This window comes from Myotis daubentonii, chromosome 16, assembly GCF_963259705.1.
Source record: "Myotis daubentonii chromosome 16, mMyoDau2.1, whole genome shotgun sequence".
Taxonomy (NCBI): domain Eukaryota; kingdom Metazoa; phylum Chordata; class Mammalia; order Chiroptera; family Vespertilionidae; genus Myotis; species Myotis daubentonii.
The window spans coordinates 41,398,113-41,417,817 of record NC_081855.1 but is presented as its reverse complement, the minus strand read 5'-3'; the positions used below and the strand labels follow the sequence as shown (position 1 = coordinate 41,417,817).

Genomic DNA, 19,705 nt, shown 5'->3' with positions numbered 1-19,705 from the left:
GTACGCTTCTATACAATCCTTCTATACAATCCTTCTATACAATCCTTCCAGGGATGATAAAATGAAATAACACCTACAAAGCGTGGACTTCGTCTGGGCCCCGTGAATATGTGTTCCTCCCGCCCTCCCTGCCCTCCAGCCCCAGGAATCGCCCCGGGAAAGGCTCCGAGTCTGGACATGAGCCCAAGGATCAGAGGGAGCTGCTGCCTGGGGACAGAAGTCAGAGACTGAGGGGCTCCTCGGTCTTCTCCCTGAGCCTCGAGGTAGCTCAGGAGGCCCAACTGCCAAAGAACATCATCCCGGGCCACCCCCTGGCCTGCCCACAGGCTGGCCGTGGCTGACGGCCCTGTGCTCCGTCGAGGATCTAATCAACTCAGTCCGATCAGAGGACTTAATCAGTCCTCGTTCTCTCAACTTTCTCATCTCTTGCTTCTCTCCTCCTAGTTCTCTTAATTTTGCCTGAGAGTGGAGCCCAAAGCCAAAGTGCCCAGTCGAGGGCCCCAAAAGCCGAGCCTCGCCCCAAAGAGCTCACCCTGGCCCAGAACAGCCAAGTCCAGTCCAGAGGGCGGAGCCCAGCACCTAAGAGCCTAGGGTCGCTCCAGGGAGTGGGGTTGAGGCCTGAAGAGGTGAAGCTAGTCCCCAACGAATGACCCAAGCCCCAGAGAGCCCAACTGCCCCGGAAGAGTTGAGCCCAGACCCCAAGGGCGGAGCCAAGACGGCAGAGGCGCACCCTGACCCTGAGGGCCGAGCCCAGTCCCCAGGGGCGAGCCCAGGTCCGCCGAGCCTCGTGCTGGGTAAGACTGTTCGGGTTCATTTCAGGGAGAGCGAGCCGAACCCACACGCTCTGCTCCGGACAGAAAGCACGGCCAGCCCTGCTCCCCGCCACGTTCTCTAGCCGCCCGGCTTTCTGGGCGCGATGTTTAAAGAGGGACGTTGGCAGATGCGGAGCGCAGGCGGTGCGGTCGCAAGCCATGCCTTTTAGGGCGCAGGTGGGAACTGGGTCTCAGCCTAAGAAAATAAAACAGTGTCCGGGCGTGCTCTTGGCGTTCAACTAACTGAAGGGTTATCATGTGGAGGAAGCAGCTTTAAATATTTTTATTGTTTTTTTATGTATTTTTTTATTTTTGGTTATTCCTCACCTGAGGATATTTTTTTCCACTGCTTTTCAGAAAGAGGGAAAAGTGGGGGGTGGGGAGAGAGAGAGAGAGAGAGAGAGAGAGAGAGAGAGAGAGAGAGACATTGATGTGAGAGATACATCAACTGGTTTCCTCCCCCATGTGCCCGGACGGGGGGCAGGGAGCAAACCCACAACCCAGGTACCATGCCCTTGTCCAGGAATCAAACCCAAGACTCTTTGGTGGGCAGGCCAACGCTCTAACCATTGAGCACACTGGCCAGGGCAGGAGCAGCTTTGAGACAGAGGAGTGAAAAGCGCAAGACCCATCCAGGTGCCCTGAGAGGCGGATGTGTCCATCAAGGTTCACAGGAGAGCGCTCAGGTGGCAGCGTGAGAAGACGGGATCCCCACGGGCCGTCCACGCGCCCTCGGGAAGACCGAGAAGGAAGGGAACAGTTCAGGGCATGGCCTCGGAGTCAGGTCCCTGCCACGACCACCACCACTTATGAGCTGTGTCCTTGGGTACGGGACTTACTCTTTCGGAGTGTCTGCTTCCTTACCTGCCATGGCAGAGGGTGGCAGTACCTGTGTCAGGGGTTGGTTACAGGGTTTAGTAAGGTGAGGCACAGGACCCGTTTCATTCATTGAAGCCAGCCAATTAAATAACTGAACATCCGTGTAATGAGTGAATTGTGAATGAATAAAGGACTCCGTAAGCCGTGTGAGGGCAGCAGTCAGGGCAGTAACCCACCTAGACCAGTGGTCAGCAAACTGCGGCTCGGGAACCACATGCGGCTCTTTGGCCCCTTGAGTGTGGCTCTTCCACAAAATACCACGTGCGGGGGCGCATGTACAGTGCAATTGAAACTTCGTGGCCCATGTGCAGAAGTCGGTATTTTGTGGAAGAGTCATACTCAAGAGGTCAAAGAGCCGCATGTGGCTCGCGAGCCGCAGTTTGCCAACCACTGGCCTAGACCAACCACCGCGCCTGTAGGTCTAGAACAGTGGTTCTCAGCCTTGGCTGCACATTAGAATCGCCTGGGAATCTTTTTAAGATCCTGATTTCTGGGCCTCATCCTCCGGAACGAGGATCTTAAAAAGATTCCCAGGTGATTCTAATGTGCAGCCAAGGCTGAGAACCACTGCTCTAGAAGGAACTGACAGCTGAGTGAATGAACGAACTATCGACCTTAGTGAGATTTTCAGAATAGATGGCGTCTTTACTAATGAGATCAATTCCTGCGCTGGGAGAGCCTGGACCAAGTGTCCTCAGCACTCCTTCCCAATCTTAAATCCTGTGAGAACAAGAAAGGTCAGACGGTCCAATTGTACGAGTCAGGAAGTTTCTCTTCCTCCAGGGCAGCGAGAAAGGTCAAGGAACTGGAACCATGAAGCCGTGGCTAGAAAAAGAAAAGACCTTTTCGCAATCCCCCCAACTCCTCCCAAAGAAACACACCCTAGAACTGTATGCATCTTCCGGTTTTGAATTGTGGTCTTGGACAATACTGGGTCTTCTAGTCCTGCCCTGGACCTTTGACCTCGTGTGAAAAGCAGAAAGGCCTGGTGTGCCCACCGAGATGCGGGCATACGTTTTCCGATCGCGCCATCTCCTGGTCACAGGCGGAAACCGACGCGCAGATCCAGGCTCCTTGTTTGTTTACAGTGAGGCGCCAGTCCGCCACCAGGGAAGCTGGGCAGGAAACAGTCTTGCTCCCCAGAATTTAATCCTGGCCCCCCGGGAGCGGACAGCTTGAAATGCATTCAGATTCAACGACGGGACGGGACCGTTTCCAAAGTTCAGAGCTTGTTTATTTGGAAGCACATCTTTCTACCACGGAGTGGTTGCTCGTGCGTCTCTAATGGGGTAGCCCCTTTGGAAAGGGGACTGGGATGAGGGCCTTTCCTAAAGTGCTGAGCTGCCACCGTCATCGATGGGCAAGGCATTTGTTTTTGTTTGGGGGATTTATTTATTTGTTTGTTTATTGGTGTCTGAACGCGCTCAGAACTATTTCTGTGACTCTGGTAAAGAGAGGTTGAGAGAGAGGAAGAGGGAGAACCAGGATCTGAAACCCCCAATCTATGTACTGTGACCGAAGGTTGAGCAAGGGCACAGGCAAAGGAGCCATTCCAGGCCGACCCTGATTTGTGGGTCCTTGGACGGGGTCCATTAACTGCTTCACCAAATTTTATCTCAAAACCCCAGTTGGCAGGGTTTTTTCTGGAATAGAGAGCCACCAGCACGGCTTGACCAAGGCACAGGTTGAAGTCACTCAGCATGCCCCCACGAACGTTTCTCGGGACACCGGCCCCTCCAGATGCTTGGCCAAAAAGAAAAAAAAAGACGTTTTTACTCAAAACAGCGAGTGACATGCTCTGGGTCATATCTGCCTTCTAGGAGGCTCGCGAGGCACATGAACTTCGGAAGGGTCTGAGACATCTGACTGAAGTAAAGGAACGTTTTTGTGACAAATTAATGTGGCTTCAATCAGCGTTTCAAAACTTCACTGGCCGAGGAATGCTCATGTAGTGACCGTCTAACTGGACTCCAGGAGCCAGGGCCCCAGGAACAGTCTCGGGAAACTGCTCATCAACCAGCAGGTACGGGAGTCTTTTGTTGGTCTCCCAGCACCAGGAGAGCCCAGCCTCAACACGAGGACCATGCGTGTTGCCACGAGACCGTGAAAACAGCTCTACGGCTGGAGAACAGAGAGGAGAGACTGCCCCAATAGGTCCTTCAGTCGCCGAGGACCTGCCGGCCTCACCTCGGGAAGCTTTGGCCATAATAATGACCTGACCCCCAGGAAACGGCAGCGCAGCTTGTAGTTATGACAACAGCAACAACAAGATCACCTTCCCCATAAACCACGCGGTAGAGAACCAGCCAAGTGTTACCCGAGCAGCTGGCTTCCACCGTGAGTATTGGAATATTCTGTCTCCACTAAACCTCGTGGAATTTTATTATTATTTTTGTCTGCAAAAAGCTTTATTGTTTCATTTGGTCCAATGCATGGGGGAGGGCTTCAGGGTGGTTAAAAGAACGGCTAGTAGTTTCTTCGTGGAGAGGCTCCAGTAAAAGCCAGACACCAGGGGGAGGCAGAGGGGCCCCTCAAAGCCTCTGGGCTCCACAGGCTCCTAGTCGTGCTTGAGGGGGAGCCTTTGGAAGAGATACGCGCCCAGCCCAGCCTGGGGGCCGGCAGCCTGCAAGGTGAGTCAGGTGGCGCCCATCTTCTTGATGCGTTTCACCTCCTCACCCCGGAAGTGGTTCCGCAGGAAGCCACGGAGCTGAAGATCTGCACGTGTAGAACCCAGGGCCTGCAGCTCCAAGAGGGCCTGGGTCAGGTTCCTCTCCAAGGCCAGGGCGGCCTCCATGGCCCTGAGTTTTGCCCCCTCATCTTGGGAGGCTTCAGCACGTCCTGGAAGAGAACGCGGCCCCTGCGCTGGGTTTGCAACTTTAAGACGCTCAGCGCCCTGGCGCTTCTTCTCTGCCAACTTGCGGGAAAAGTGGCCCACGCCCTCCAGAGCCACTTCCATCGTCCAGGTCGAAATAGAAGCCGAGAGGTAGGTGTGGGAGGCCCAGAGGCAGGCCGGCCAGGCGGTTGACCGCAGCCTCCACCGCGGGGGTGGAATGCTTCTGACGCATTTGGAGCTCATGGTTGTCTGGCAATAAGGAGTTAAGGTAGAAATAAACATCAACAGTGTGTTGGCTGGTCCCGGAGGTGGTTCTGAAGGTGGTGACTGGAGAAGACAGGAGAGTGGCCGGAGGCTGGAAGAAGGGGCCTCCCTGGCTCTGTTCCGTCCAAACACAGCTGAAGCAAGAGACAGATTTGTCCCCACTTAGCGCACTGTCCCTCGTGGAATTCCTGCTCTATGTATCACTCTTCCAAAAACGAGCAGATGCTATATCTCCTCTGTAAAATGAGAATGCGTGGACTGGGGGGCTTGTGAAGGCCTGGAGAGGTCTTAACACTCACACACAGCAAAAAAGGAAACCATTACGCCCTCTTTTCTGATGCCGCTCTAAAAATGTTAAATTCATAAGGAACCTCTTTGTATGTTTCTTGTACTGAAACGTAACTACTTTTTATTTCTGGGTCGCTGTCATGGGACATTGTGTTTCCTGGTTTGGGGAGGAGGAGCAGGGAGAGGTGTGGACCATAAATTCTTAAAAAAAATATTTTTATCGATTTCAGAGAGGAAGGGAGAGGGAGAGAGAGAGAGAAACATCAATGATGAGAGAGAATCATTGATCGGCCGCCCCCTACTGGGGATCGAGCTCACAACCCAGGCATGTCGACAATTGCTGGGAAGCAGAATCGCAATGGATCGGGATAATGCTCCAGAGCAGAGCTGGTGGTCTGTGAGGTCCGAAAGGTTGGCGACCGCTGCCCGAGTATGGCAGTGTTTCACCTTGTTTTATACATTACAATCAAAGGAGGAGACGTAAGTGGGTTACGTGAAATCCATTGGTGATGGATTAGGGAGGCGGGAGAAAGCAAAGGGGGGGGGACCTCTGGGATTGGATAAAAAGTAAAATGATAGACACATGCTTCTTTTACTGAGGTGGGTACAGGGTAGTTAGCAGTCAGCAATTAATATGATAACAATAACAATGAAGGAATTTGTGGTCTCCATCCTGGTGCCCAGGGCTTTTGGTTGTGCCCTGAGGGGTCCAGAAAAAGGGAAAAGGGAAGTTACAAGTTACCCTGACATTTCTTTTTTTATTATTATTGTTTAAAGTATTACATACGTCTCCCCTCCCCATTAACCCCCCTGCCACTCCCACCCCTGAGGGCAAGCCCCCCCCACTCCAGTGTCTGTGTCCATTGGTTATGCTAATATACCCTGACATTTCCATGATATGCGATAGGCTCAGTTAAAGTAAAGATTGACCTTTGTCAGGGAAGATACCGGCCTAGGATGTGACTACCCACCATAACTGCTTTTAGTTAAAAGTTTTAATTTCAGACCATCCTTGTGGCTACTTTAGGTCCTTGAGTTTGCAAGACCGCCATGCAGGCCTCCCTGAGCTTGTCAGGTCAGCATGTGGCCCCCTTTCCATCCATACAATAATCAAGCGTATCATCAGTGATGTCTCCTTTCCGGTGGACGTCTGTGACCCATTACTGAGCCCAGAAGGCTTTCTTCATTTCTGCCCTCCTGGGGTGTGGCTACGCGGCTTTATTTTTGTGTCTTTGAAATATTATAAACTTCTAGGCAACGAGAAATACTGCCCTCTACAGGGCGTATCCATCTCAGTGATCGGTGACAAGCACAGCACTTTTTAATGGATTATTCCTTCTTCTGTTACTTTGAGGTTTATACAGCCAGTGACAAGCTTGCTGATTAGAATCGCTTCTGCACACATTTATTGCTCAAGTATAAAAGGAGAGAGGACGCCAAGGAAAATTTTAAACAAAATCTGACAAAGAGAGGAAAGTCAGAAATAGGACTGGTAAAGGGATTTGAGGGCAAAGGTGTGTGGAATCCTCTAGCACTGTGTGAAATACATTCCAGTTGTTCATAAGCCACCCGTCGGCGGTATTCTGTTAGAGCAACTTGAACTGTCTGAGATGGACGTGTCTTAGTAACTGACGCAAAAGGGAAGCCCCGGGAGCCATACCGACCTGAACCAAGTACTGTTGACACGGTGCCGTCTGCTCAAATTACAGGCCTGGTCACCAGAAGCACACGCTTTCCCATGGCTGCCCCGGCCAGCCCTCCGCACAAGAAAGCATTGTTTCAGGACACTTTCATTTCCATTACACCTGCGTGTGGGGGTGTATTATAATAATTTCAATATATTTGTTACTCCTGGGAGTGCAAAAAGCCGGGAAGGCGGTGGCTTGCATGAGAATGCGCCTTTGTCTGCTACACAGGCGAACTCAAACCTAGTAAATTACATTAAATGGCATCCTCTTGGCAACCTAAGAGAATTTTAAACCTCAAATCATTGAAATTCTCGTCGACTATGCAACAGTTCTACACACGTGAAAGTAAACGGTTAAGGTGGAAGAGACACTGAAATACCTGGCTTATTGGTTTGCTGGGCTGCCATGGCGCAGTACCACTGGCTGGGAGGCTGTGGTAGGCACCTCTTGCCAACCTCAGACAGGTGTCCCCGACAGGCCCCCCACCCCAGTCAGTGGGAGAGGGCTGTTCCCAACCTCGTCCCTTGTCTTCTCATATAAATGAATTTATACGAGAGACCTTGCCTGTGGTGTGAAAAGCCAATTTATTAAAGCAATGGAAGCATGCACCTTTATTGAAAAAGCAAAGCAAGCACACCTACACGTCTGGCTTACGAAGCACAGACGGCTCTCCGCTGATCTGAAGAGCAGGTTGGGGGGAGGCCTAAGGCGTTATATACCCTCCTGCCGCTAGGTCTCAAGATTCCTCTGCTGAATGTTTTGGTGCAGGCTCATTCTCACGGCCCCTTTTACTTTGTTGTGGCCCTCCCAGAATTCATGAGGAGCACCTGGCAACGCTAGCTTGCCAAGCCTTGAGACTGCTGCTGGCTTCTCTGCTTAGGCAGTAAAGCTGCCCTTTCCCCCTTTCCTCCTTCCCCCTCCCTTTCTGCATCCTCTCCTTAGGGAGGGTTTTAACCACTTGTTCTCCTGTCCTTGGCTGGGGAAGAAAATGGCTTGCTGGTTACAAGCTGGCTGCAAGTTGCCCACACTGTTTGGCCTTGTTTTAACTTTCCTGTCTCAGTTTCCCTATGCCTCCTGCCCTGGAACCCTGGAACAGCTTCACATAAATTTATTTGCTCACAATTCTGAAGGCTAGAAACCCAAGATCAAGGTACAGGTGGGTGAGTTTATCCTGAGGCCTGTTTCCTTGACCTGCAGGTCTCTTCGCACCATCTGTTCTCTCTGTGTGCCCCTATTTTTAGAAGGGCACCAGTCATATTAAATGAAGACCCACCTTAACGACCTCATTTTAACTTAATCACCTTTTGAAAGGTCTTATCTCCAAACTAGAGGCCCAGTGCACCCTCTCCAATCTGGGATCGCTGGCTCCTAACTGCTCACCTTCCTGCCTGCCTGATTCCCCCTAACCACTCTGCCTGCCTTCCTGATTGCCCCTTACTGCCCTCCCCTGCTGGCCTGGTTGCCCCTAACTGCCGTACCCTGCTGGCCTGCTCGCCCCTAACTCGGTCCCCTGCCAGCCTGATCATCCCTAACCGCCTCGGCCCCCACCACTGTGGCTTTGTCTGGAAGGATGTCTGGAAGACGTCTGGTCTAATTAGCATATTACCCTTTTATTAGTATAGATACAGTCAATGTTGTGATGTAGGGGGTTTGGACTTCAACATAGGAATTTGATGGGGCACAGTCAGGTGACTGGATGGTGTGTCTCATCCAATCAGTTCAAGGCCTTACAGACAAACGCTGAGGTTTCCTGGAGGTGGAGAAATTTGGCCTCAAGATGGTAGCACCAACTTCTGCCAGAATGTGCAGCCTATAGATTTTGAACTTGTCAGACCCTACAACCACGTGAGGCAATACCTTAAAATAAATCTCTTAATGGTGTGCATATATACCCTGTTGGTTCTGTTTCTCTGGAGAACCCTAATTGATATTGTACCGTAGGAACTACTGAAATAACTGTTTTTTGATTTGCTGGGCTGGCTGGGAGGTTTTGTTGTTGCAAAAGGGAACCAGCCCCGTTCAGGCCACCTCAGAACTGCGAATCAGCCAAGTGAGGGCTGCAGTACTCACACAGAACTCCAGGTGGCGCCCCTGCACTGCTCAAAAGAGGCTTCCTTGCTGCAGGCCTCACCTCACAGGCTTTGAAACTCAGATTTCAAGACAACCCAGTGACTCAGCAATGCCAAAGGGGAAGCATAACATTTGGACAAAGTTCACAAGCTTGCCGTCACAAAGATCACTTTTTCCTTGTGTCCTTTCTTGGAAGTTCTGTCTCTTTGGTAGGCGCTAGCATGATCTGAGCCAATAGCCACTTGGGCAATCTCATTACTCCCCTCCACCCCCCACATGAATAGGACACCCCGGGGTTAATAGAAAAGGAGGATTGCATTGCCAATTTGTCTTGTTTTCTGTCTGCAACAGAAAAGAGGTCACCGGCTCATTGTTCTAGGACCTAGGTTTTCTTTTCTTTTCAAGTCTCCAGGGATGTGAGCCACTATGGCCCAAGGGCACAGCATGCCTGGGTGTTTATGCACACAGGGCATGACTCACCCTGACCCCAGGATGTCAGCTACCCACAGTGCTGGCGGCACAGACTCTGTGCCTGCTCGGCAAACCCCTCCGTTAATCCTGCTGGTGGTCAAGACCCTACCCTGTCATTAGGCCGTGTCCTTGACCACAAGCTCAAAACATTTGTCGGCGTGGGCTTGTTGAAGCCTTGTAATATTTTGTAAGAAAATTCGAGATGCCTTTACTTTTTAAATTTCTACGTTGGCTATGGGAAGCAGAACCAGCTATGTGGAGTGACTGACCCTGGGAAGGTCACCCAGGGGTTCAGAATCAGAATCATGGGCCGAGACCTGCCATCGGGGGTGCTGACTTTCCTAAATTTCTCCCTCCCCAGCCCACTGCCCCCACCATCACTCATCCTTTCCTGGTACTTTTTTTTTTTTTTTTTAAAGATGCACATTTGCATATGTACACAAATCCATGCCTGTGTTCCTGCAGTTTTAAGCAGTGTGTCACTGATGTTGTGCTCCTGGTCTAACCCAAAAGTAAGTGGAAGCATCACCTATCTTTTACATTAGAACCTGACTTTTTTAAAAAAAATATATTTTTATTGATTTCAGAGAGGAAGGGGGGGGGGAGAGAGGGAGGAAGGAGAGAAGGAGAGAGAGAAAGAAACATCAATGAGAGAGAATTATTGGTCAGCTACCTCCTGCATGACCCCCCACTGGGGATCGAGCCTGCAACCCAGGCATGTGCCCTGACCAGGAATTGAACTGTGACCTCCTGGTTCATAGGTCAATGCTCAGCCACTGAGCCACGCCAGCCAGGCTAGAACCTGACTTTTAAAATATACACACAGTCTTCTTCTTGGAGATACACAATTCGGGATAGCAGATGAGAAGCCCAGAGGAATCCTGTAGAAAACAAACCTCATATTTTTCGAACTTACTTGAATATACATGACCTTTTCCCAGAGAGGGTCCCCATGAACGTCACTGGAACAGTATCCCCGGAATACCATTTGGCAGTGCTGAATAAAATTCTCATCTCTTCGCGGCATAGGGTTGGGTGTGTAGGCAGTAACCCCCGCCTCCTGCTGTGCTGAGCCATTTGGGAGTTTGCAGAGTTAGTGTTAGAGTTCGTTGGTTTTTTGTGGTCTCCAGGGCATTCTAATGGTTGACAAAAGCCAAGTCTCCTGGCAGTTTCCCAAGCCTGAGATGGCGGCACAGAGAGTAGAGTAAGTAGTACCCTCGCCTGCCTCTGGGGGGGCCGTCCCATCCCTCCCAAAGCACACAGGCACCTCCGCCCAGGGCCGCCCTGGGACCTCTCCAGCTGTTCCATCCCTGGCATCAGGGGACCCTCCCATTCCCAGTCCCTTGGGTGACCTTCAGCCACCTTCAGTCCCCCTTTTTTTTTCACCTTCAGTCTCTTGAAAGACAAATTGAAAGGCAGCTTGATTCCTAAAAACTGCTCAGTTCTTCATCCCTCTCTAAACCAAAGCCATAACCCGGAGGCTATTGGCCTCAAAGAGTGGGGCAGCTTTGCACCAGAACTGAAGTTTCTATACCACCCCTGGTAGTGTTTCATAATCATAGGAGTTAGGAGGGGGTACATACTTAGTTTGAAGTCTTTTGGGGGCCAATGACCTTGTAGCAATGACCCTATGTGATGGCAATAAGTGGTTGAATGTTACTGCGTGTGTTAGATTTAAAACTCTAGAAGTTCCCTGAGTTGTCTCAGAAAAACGTATTGACTTATCTATATAGATCAGTGGTTCTCAACCTTCCTAATACCGCGAGCCTTTAATACAGTTCCTCATGTTGTGGTGACCCCCAACCATAAAATTATTTTCGTTGCTACTTCATAACTGTAATTTTGCTGCTGTTATGAATCGTAATGTAAACATCTGATATGCAGGATGTATTTTCATTGTTACAAATTGAACATAATTAAAGCATAGTGATTAATCACAAAAACAATATGTAATTATATATGTGTTTTCCGATGGTCTTAGGCGACCCCTGTGAAAGGGTCGTTCGACCCCCGAAGGGGTCACGACCCACAGGTTGACGACCCATAGGTTGGGAACCACTGTTATAGACAAAAGCTTGAGCGACTGGCCGACCCGCTGACTGACCGGCCAGCTGACTGACTGGTGGCTATGACGTGCACTGACCACCAGGGGGAAGACGCTCTACGTAGGAGCTGCCAAGCTGCAGTGACTTGGCAGCTGTGGTTCTCGGGTGGCACACCTGGAACCAGAGAGGAGGGAGCCCGATTCTGGGGTGCATCACCTGAGAACTACCCTCTTGCAATCCGGGACCCCTCGGGGGATGTTGGAGAGCCAGTTTCCACCTGATTCCCACAGGCCAGGCCAAGGGATCCCACCAGTGCACAAATCCATGCACTGGGCCTCTAGTAAGGAATACAATTGCTGGGCAATGGTGATGGTGCCATGATGGGTGATTCTCTCTGGCTTCTTTTTTTGTTAATCCTCACCTGAGGACATTTTTCCATTGATTTTTTTAGAGAGAGTGGAAAGGAGGGGGAGAGACAGAGAGAGAGAGAGAAACATCGATGTGAGAGAGACACATTGACTGGTTGCCCCTTCTCCCCCCACACGCACCTAGACCAGGGCTGGGGATCAAGCCTGCAACCGAGGTACATGCCCTTGACCAGAACTGAACCTGGGACTCTTCAGTCCAAGGGCTGGTGCTCTATCTTCTGAACCAAACTGGCTCGGCCTCTCTCTGGCTTCTTCATGGGCTTTGGGACCATCAGTAAGACTAGCTTTCAGAATCTGTCACACACAACTCATCAGTCAGGTCACCTGACAAACATTGATTGGTTATCAGCTGGACAAACTCCCAGGGGCAGGGGCACTAAATTCAATGAGATGCCAGCCCTGTCCTAACGGAAGATGAGGCAGAGTCAAGGACATTCATCAAAGATGTAGGTGCTGCTCTTGAAGAAAAGTGCCTGCTCCAATATTTCTCTAAGTCACGTTAAAAGTCACAACTTTTTTAGCCTGGTGGTTCAGAGTACAGCCTCCAGCATCAGAGGGTCTTGTTGAGGACTCAGTTCTGTGAACCAGCTGTGTGCCCATGAGCAAGTGATGTAACCTCTTCAAGTTTTGGTTTCCACGTCCAGGAAATAGAAATAATCATAGCCCCTGTCTCTAACTTGTCGTGAGGATTAAATGAGATCCTGCATTCAAAGCACGTGGTGCACCACCTCACAGATCGTAAGCTCTCAATAAAAAGTAGCATTTGCTATTCATCTTCTTCTTCCCCATCCCAGGACATAAAAAAGCACAGCCGCGTTCCGAGCTATCTCTCTACATCTCCAGTCTCTACGTGGAGCCCTTTCCCAATCCAGCACATTCCAGAGAACCAGGTCATTCCATTCTCCGCCAGCCTTCAAACATTTGCAGGAATCACAGACGTTGGAAAACTTGGCCAAAAGAGAAAAACTACAAAAGGAGTGATACAAGGAGGAGCTTGACATCTACCTGAAATTCCTCTAAAAGGCCAGGGGGAGCGCTCCCCTCCTCTAGCCCATGGTGTGCACCCACTCAGCCTTGTGTTACTGTTATCTGCTCTCCCAGGGCTCACATGCTTCCAGTACTGCAAATCCCTGAGCTTCCCTGGGGAGCTGTGGAGTCCCCACGCCATGGATCTCCCAGCAGCCATTCTCCAAGGACCTTGCACAGACATTCGTGGGCTCGGCTGCCAGCCATGAAGCTCCAGGGCAGGTTCTCCAGCAATTGCCGCGGATGCAGCACATGGGTTTTGCTTTCGCTGGGCCTGCTATCCGTAGAGCTTGCCTGGTGCTCCTCCCGCAGCGAGACAGCGTAGGGTGTCTTCTTCTGGCTGCCCTTCCTTAGCGGAGCAAACACCGCACCTCCCTCCTTTAGGGCGTGGGGCCTTAGAATCTCCTGGAGAATCCCAGGGGCAGTCACCTGGGGACAGACCTCATGCCAGGACTCCCAGGCTCGTTGCTCGCCATCCTGACTCACCCTCCTAACACCAGGGCAGCTCGGTCAGTCTATTAGAACGTGGTACTTGTACAGAGGAAATCCTAGTTGTTTCTAACCATGTTTTACACTCAAATGCCCTTAAAGAGAGAGAAAAAGGTCTGAAAATGAAATCAAGCCAATAGGATGTTTTAAAGAGGGTGAAGGATACAGGTCAAAGAATCACGACTAATTGATGATGAAGATTTTTAAAAAGAGACCTCCATAATAGTTCATCGTTGGCCAAGTTTTTGCTGTGTTCCAGGCCCTATCCTAAGTGCATGTGTAGATTTTCTCATCAAATCCTCAAAAATTTTTTAAGAGGGTGCAATTATTATCCCCAACTAAAACCGGGAAAACACAGAAGTTTGGTGGGGTTAAGCAACATGGTAAATTTTGGGCTCATCTTCATTCCTTTAAAATCTGTATCTGGGTAAAGTCACATTTTAAAAACCCTGAAGAGGAAAAAAGAAAACATAATTTCAACATGTCCTAGATTGCATTTATAACAGAAGGGTGCCGGGGCTGGCTGGATGAGTGGGATCTCAGTGCCTTCAGGTGTTGGCTGGGTGAGTCTTCTTCTTTCGCAACCAACTGTTCCTGAAGCCTGGGCTGACGTCGTCAACCAACTCTGAAAGCAAATATGTGGTCTGAGTGGTTTCACGGTGGGTCCTGGTCTCACCTCTCAGGCTGGGACCTTCTCTGCTGGAACGGAGGAGGGACAGGAGGTCTAAACAGAAGCAGAATAGAAAAGCTCAGAGCTGCAGAGGACCATCATGAAGTGTATGAGCGTCTCACCACTGTACTGTACCCCCAACACTCAAACAAAATAATCTTGAGTGTCAACTGTATTTAAAATAAAATTTTTTTGATGAAGAATTATGCTGATTTTAAGAAAAAGAAAAGCTCAGAACCTTCGATTCCTCCTTAGTTGACTTAGGCCACTCATGGTGTGGCCTTGCTTTCTTATTCGAGGTATAGACAGTTCCCTCCTGGCAGTCAAGACCCTCAGCGTCCTGCTGATTCCACCAAAACAGAGTCAGCTCATCATGTTACGTTCACATACGCCCCCCACTCATGCCAAGCCCTCTCCACTCCGTTCATTTGCTGCCCACCGCTTGCTAGGTTCAGAGTTAAGTCTCCTTGCGTGTGTTATTGCATGGGAAACTAAGTTGATGATGGAAGACAAGCAAGAGTCCCAGGAAGGCATCTGCCTTCTCTCAGAAAACAGAAATGCACTGTTGAAAGAGACTCCGCAGTTAACAAACTTGGTCATTAAAAACACTTACAAATGCAGCATTTAAATTCGCAGGCCTGGGCTCCAGGTCTGGATGGGCCACCCACGGGGAGGGTAACACGGAGAAGTTACTCAACAGCCCTAACCTTCACCTCCCTGGGCTGTAGAGAAGAATTAATGTACATGGAGCAGGCTTGATGAAGGTCATATTTCACTTTCATTATTGCAGTTATTAATTATAGTCATGAAATACCATGAAATATCCTTGATGCCAGGTGTACCATTAGCTCTCTCCTTGTTGACGGCCTCACTTTGTTTCGTGTGTTTTTAATTTATATATTTTTTAATTCAAAATTTTTTCAGTTACAGTTGGCATTCAGTATTACATTCGTTTCTGGTGTATAGCATCATGGTTAGGCATTGATATAACTCATGGAGCGATCCACCTGAGAAGTCTAGTGCCCACCTGGCACCATACGTAGTTATTACAGTATTATTTGACCATATTCCCCATGCTGTACTCACATCCCCATGACTATTTTGTAACTGCCAATTTGTACTTCTTAACCCCTACAGAAAGAGTTCTTGTAGGTACCCAATAACTATTTGTTGAAATGGATGGATGGATGGATGGATGGATGGATGGATGGATGGATGGATGGATGATTCTAAAGCCTCGTTGTGTGTGTTTTCATACTATTCTGGAAAAGTGACGCTTTCGATCTATGACATTAGGTGGTGGATGGAGCAGTGAGGCCATGCGCTTCTCAACACCCGGACTTCTAATAGGGTTGATTGACTGTCCACCTGCTGAGAGAAGTGTTTCTTCCCTTGCAGAGTTAAGTATTAAAACAATCAGAACTCAGGGAGTATCTGTCATAGAGGCAGGTAAAGCCAGAAATAGGAAGATGTCATTTCTGAATGGAACAGACTAGAACTAATGCAGGTGGAACAAAGGAGTCCGAGAATCGGCCCTTAGCCTGGATAAGAAGGCCACCGTCTCTACGGAGAAGGGATTTTATCTCCCTCCAGGGTCCAACCTATGGATTCCCTGTCTTGCACCTCGGCCCACACTAGTCCTGCTTCTCCTTTTGTATTTCCCGGCTTCATTAATATTCTCATCATATACCACTCACCCATGCATACCCTCCCAGCTTCCATATCTGTCCCCCTGTCTCACTCCTGCCACCCTGAACCACATGCAACATCTCTCCTCTTTCTCACTCTCTCTCTCAAACATTCTTCTTGCCTGGCCTTAGCTACTTACTGGAGTTCCCTAAACACATGTTGGTCTTTCTTTTTTTTTAAAATCTTCACCTGAGGTTATGTTTTTTATTGATTTTTAGAGAGACACAGAGAGAGAAACATTGATCATTTGCCTCCTATACGCACTCCAACCAGGGATCGAACCCGAAACCTTTTGGTGTACAGGACAATGCTTAACCAATTAAGCCACCTGGCCAGGGCGACACATCTTGTTCTTTCTAACCATTCCTTTGCACGTCCTCTTCCCTCCACTCAGCTTACAAGACTCAGTTCAAACATCTCCACGTTCAGAGAAACAATGAAGACTCCCCTGATCTCAAGCAGAATTCACAGTTCCCACCTGCGTTTCTCTCATACACCCTCTCACAGGACATTTTTTTAAAAAATATATTTCTTTATTGATTTCAGAGAGGAAGGGAGAAGGAGAGAGAGATAGAAACATCAATGATGAGAGAGAATCATTGATCGGCTGCCTCCCGCACACCCCCCACCGGGGATGGAGCCTGCAACCCAGGCATATGCCCTTGGCCGGAATTGAACCTGGGACCCCTCAGTCCGAAGGCCGACGCTCTATCCACTTAGCCAAGCCAGCCAGGGCCTCACAGGACATTTTAACTATTTGTTTACATGTCTGTCTTCCTAGCTACATTGAGTGTTTCTTGAGGGGAGGGCTCTTGTTTTGTTTATGTTAATATTCTCCCGAACCTAGTCATAATATACCTAGACCTCGATAAATATTCATTAAGTGATATGGACCAAGACAAGAAATTAAAAACCCATTCTTGACTCACACCTCCTACCACTGCCGGAGACGGGCCACTGTCTTCCTTCCTGCAGAGATAACATCAGCATCTGGCTGTTTCCGAAACCATTATCCCCATCCCGCCCGTACATCTTGGCCGTCAAATTAAAAGGACTGTCATTGCAATGACTCACTCCACCCACTGCTGTATATTTCATGTTCAGGGGGTTGTGATTCCATAGCCTCGTAGAAGTGAGTTAGGATCTTCGGCGAAAGGAACTTGAGTGCGGGAGCACAGGGTCGTAGATGAGCGTGGCGACCTGCATAATAGTAACACTGGCCGACAGGGGTGGGATGCTTCAACACAATCACAGCCCAGAACCCCGTGGGAATGACGGCCTTTCTCCTTCCTTAGGTGATGAAGGTTAGGACATTCCCTCCCACACATGCCTGGAGGCCATGATGCTGAAGGCGTCATATCTCCCTGGGTCTCCCTCGGAGCAGGAGCAGGGGAACCCCCCATTTCTACGTGTCTGGCAGTCTGTCCTCCTCCTCTGGTCCCCTGTACTGTGTCCGTCTGCTCAGGCTCCTAAAGAGCCACTCTACACCAAGACCCCACAGTGTGAGTCTTGGACCAGGTTAAACACTGGGACTGCACCGTCCTAGGGCTTTAGGGCCGCGCGGATGTGACATGCAGATAATATGGCAAGGGGTAGGTTTGGTCTCTAGCCTGCTCTCCTGTTACAGTGGCCGCTCCTGGCCTAAGCAGTGGACTCACTCAGGAAGCGTGAGGCGAAGGAGAAGGAAAGACCGTCCTCGCTGGGTCCAGAAATGCCCGGATGCAGGTGATGTGCCGTAGACCTCCCTGTTCTGCAAAACGCATAAGGGGCTTTATCTTCTGAGACCTCACACAGCAGACCCTGGAAGCCCCAGGGCCCGTTCTTCCATTGTGATTCCTACGGAGAAAGTATTATCCAGGGCAGGAGTGAGTGCGATAGGAACAGAGACACAGAAATCCAGGCGCAACCAACGTCTCCAAGAGTCTATTCCGGAAAAGGAGGAAAAAAGAAGCTCTTAGGCACACAATTATGTCTTCTGATGCAATTGCTTCTTGAGTGTTGAAAACTCACATTTAGTCTCTGGACATGAATTACTTTCATGCTGAAAGGGGCAGAGGGTAGGGTATTCAGCCTCAACTTCCCGCTCTCCACCTCTCAGCACATTTCTAGCTGGGCCCCTAATCTTTTTTATTTTTACTTTTAAAAAATATATTTTTATTGATTGTAGAGGGGAAGGGAGAAGGAAAGAGAGAGAGAAACATCAGTGATGAGAGAGAATCATTGATCAGTTGTCTCCTGCACGCCCTTTACTGGGGATGGAGCCTGCAACCCAGGTACATGCCCTTGACTGGAATCGAACCCTGGACCTTTCAGTTGGAGCTCTATCCACTGAGCCAAACCAGCTATGGCCTCTTTAGGTGTCTTTTAAGTGCTTTATCGCGCTGACCGTGAGTGGAGTATCGGGTAGAAGTGGTAATTGTAAGGAGATTTGTCTCGTTCCTGATCTGCGGGGGAGGGACTTTCATTCACCGTTAAATAGGATCTTCATGTAGGTTCTTTATAGGTAACCTGTCTCCGGTTAGTTTCTCCTGTTTCCCAGTTTGTAAGGGGTTCTCATGAAGTAGGCATTGAATTTTACCAAATGTTCACGCTGCACCAGTTCAGAGGACCATATGTTTTTACTCTTTATTCCGTTACCACGGTGAATTCTGAGCCGCGATGACCAAATGTTACCACAGATCTGCAGCCCTGGATGCAAATGCACAAGACGTGTTATTCTTCCGCATCACTGGCCTGGACCTGCTAATCTGTTCTTTAAACTTTTTACATCTGTTTGCAAGTGAGACGGGCCTATAATTTTCCTCTCTTGTGATGTCTTAATCAAGTTTTAGTTTCGTGGTTTCATAAAATGAAAACTGATGAATCATCTCAGCCTTTTTTTTTTTTTAAGATCTGAAAGTGTTTCCTCTTATATTTTTCAGGAAGCGGTTGCATAGAATTGGTTTTCATTCTTCTTTAGGCATTTGGTACTCATCGCCAGCAAAATCATCTAGAATCAAGCATTTCCCTCTGCAGAGTTTTAAAAGTATAAATTAAATTTCCTTAATAGTCACAGGGCTATTCAAATGATATATTTTAGATTTCATGGTGGCTTGCGCCTCTTGAGCAACTGGTCCGTTTCACGTAAGTTGTCCAGTTTATGCGTGTAAAGTTGTTTGTGATATTCTCTTATCATCCCTTTGATGTCTGCCATCTGCAGTGATGCCCGGTTTAATTTCTGTTATAGCTAATTGGTGATTTAAATTTAAATCACTTTTTTTTCCCCTCTGTCAGTCTTGATAGAGATTTGTCCATTTTCTCAGTCTTTCCAAAGAACCCGGTTTTGTGTATTTTTACCTATTTTTGGATTTTTTAAAATCCATGTCTTTAGGGAAGGTGGGCTGGTGACAAGTTCCCTCACTTCTCCTTCCTCTGGAATGCTTTCCCTTTCATTCCCGAATGGAATTTCCACTGGATGGAGAGCCTTTGGCCTCTGTGGCCTCCAGTGAGAAATTGCAGTTAAGGTGTCACTTTCAAGATTTCCCCTCTGTCTTTGCTTTTCTGGGGTTTGATTGTTATGTGTCTTGGCATAGATTTCGTGGGTGTGGATTCCTCCGGGGGAAGGGCTGGATTTGGCCAATGGGAACCGCTTAGATGATCGATGCTACAGAAAACTTCAGGCCCTTTTCTGATTTTACAAGAGAACCTGGAAATATGGAAATATGGAGTTTTAAAAATTTGAAGCGACCTGTTTTTAAGTCTTGCAATAGTTCTACCCCGACCCCCCCCCTCATTAAAGTACTGGATACAAAAATGAGAACAAAAAGAAAAATGATCTTCCAGGCCCCAAGGTCTATGGGACATATTTGTGAGCCCTTAAAGGTGGTTCTCTGGGCAACTGTTTCATCTGATGCTCTTGGCCTTGGCTTTAACTTTGACACTAAGATGAGAGGTCATACTTCTTTTTAATTAATTACATTTTCCCATTCCTTATGTTCACCTGCCATGAGTTACTTTGTTGTATTTCTTTCTTTTTTTAATTGTAGTGCCTTTTATAAGAACAGAATTTTATTG

General features: G+C 48.9%; 1 protein-coding gene across 1 annotated transcript in view; it reads left to right on the top strand.

Moving 5' to 3' along the window:
• Positions 1–37: 37 nt before the first annotated feature.
• The window catches only part of LOC132218626 (uncharacterized), a 51,408-nt gene continuing 31,740 nt past the window's right edge, over positions 38–19,705 (top strand). Inside the window, exon 1 of the mRNA XM_059670123.1 lies at positions 38–4,028. The gene's annotated coding sequence lies outside the window, so the exon portion shown is untranslated. The remainder of the gene's footprint in view (positions 4,029–19,705) is intronic.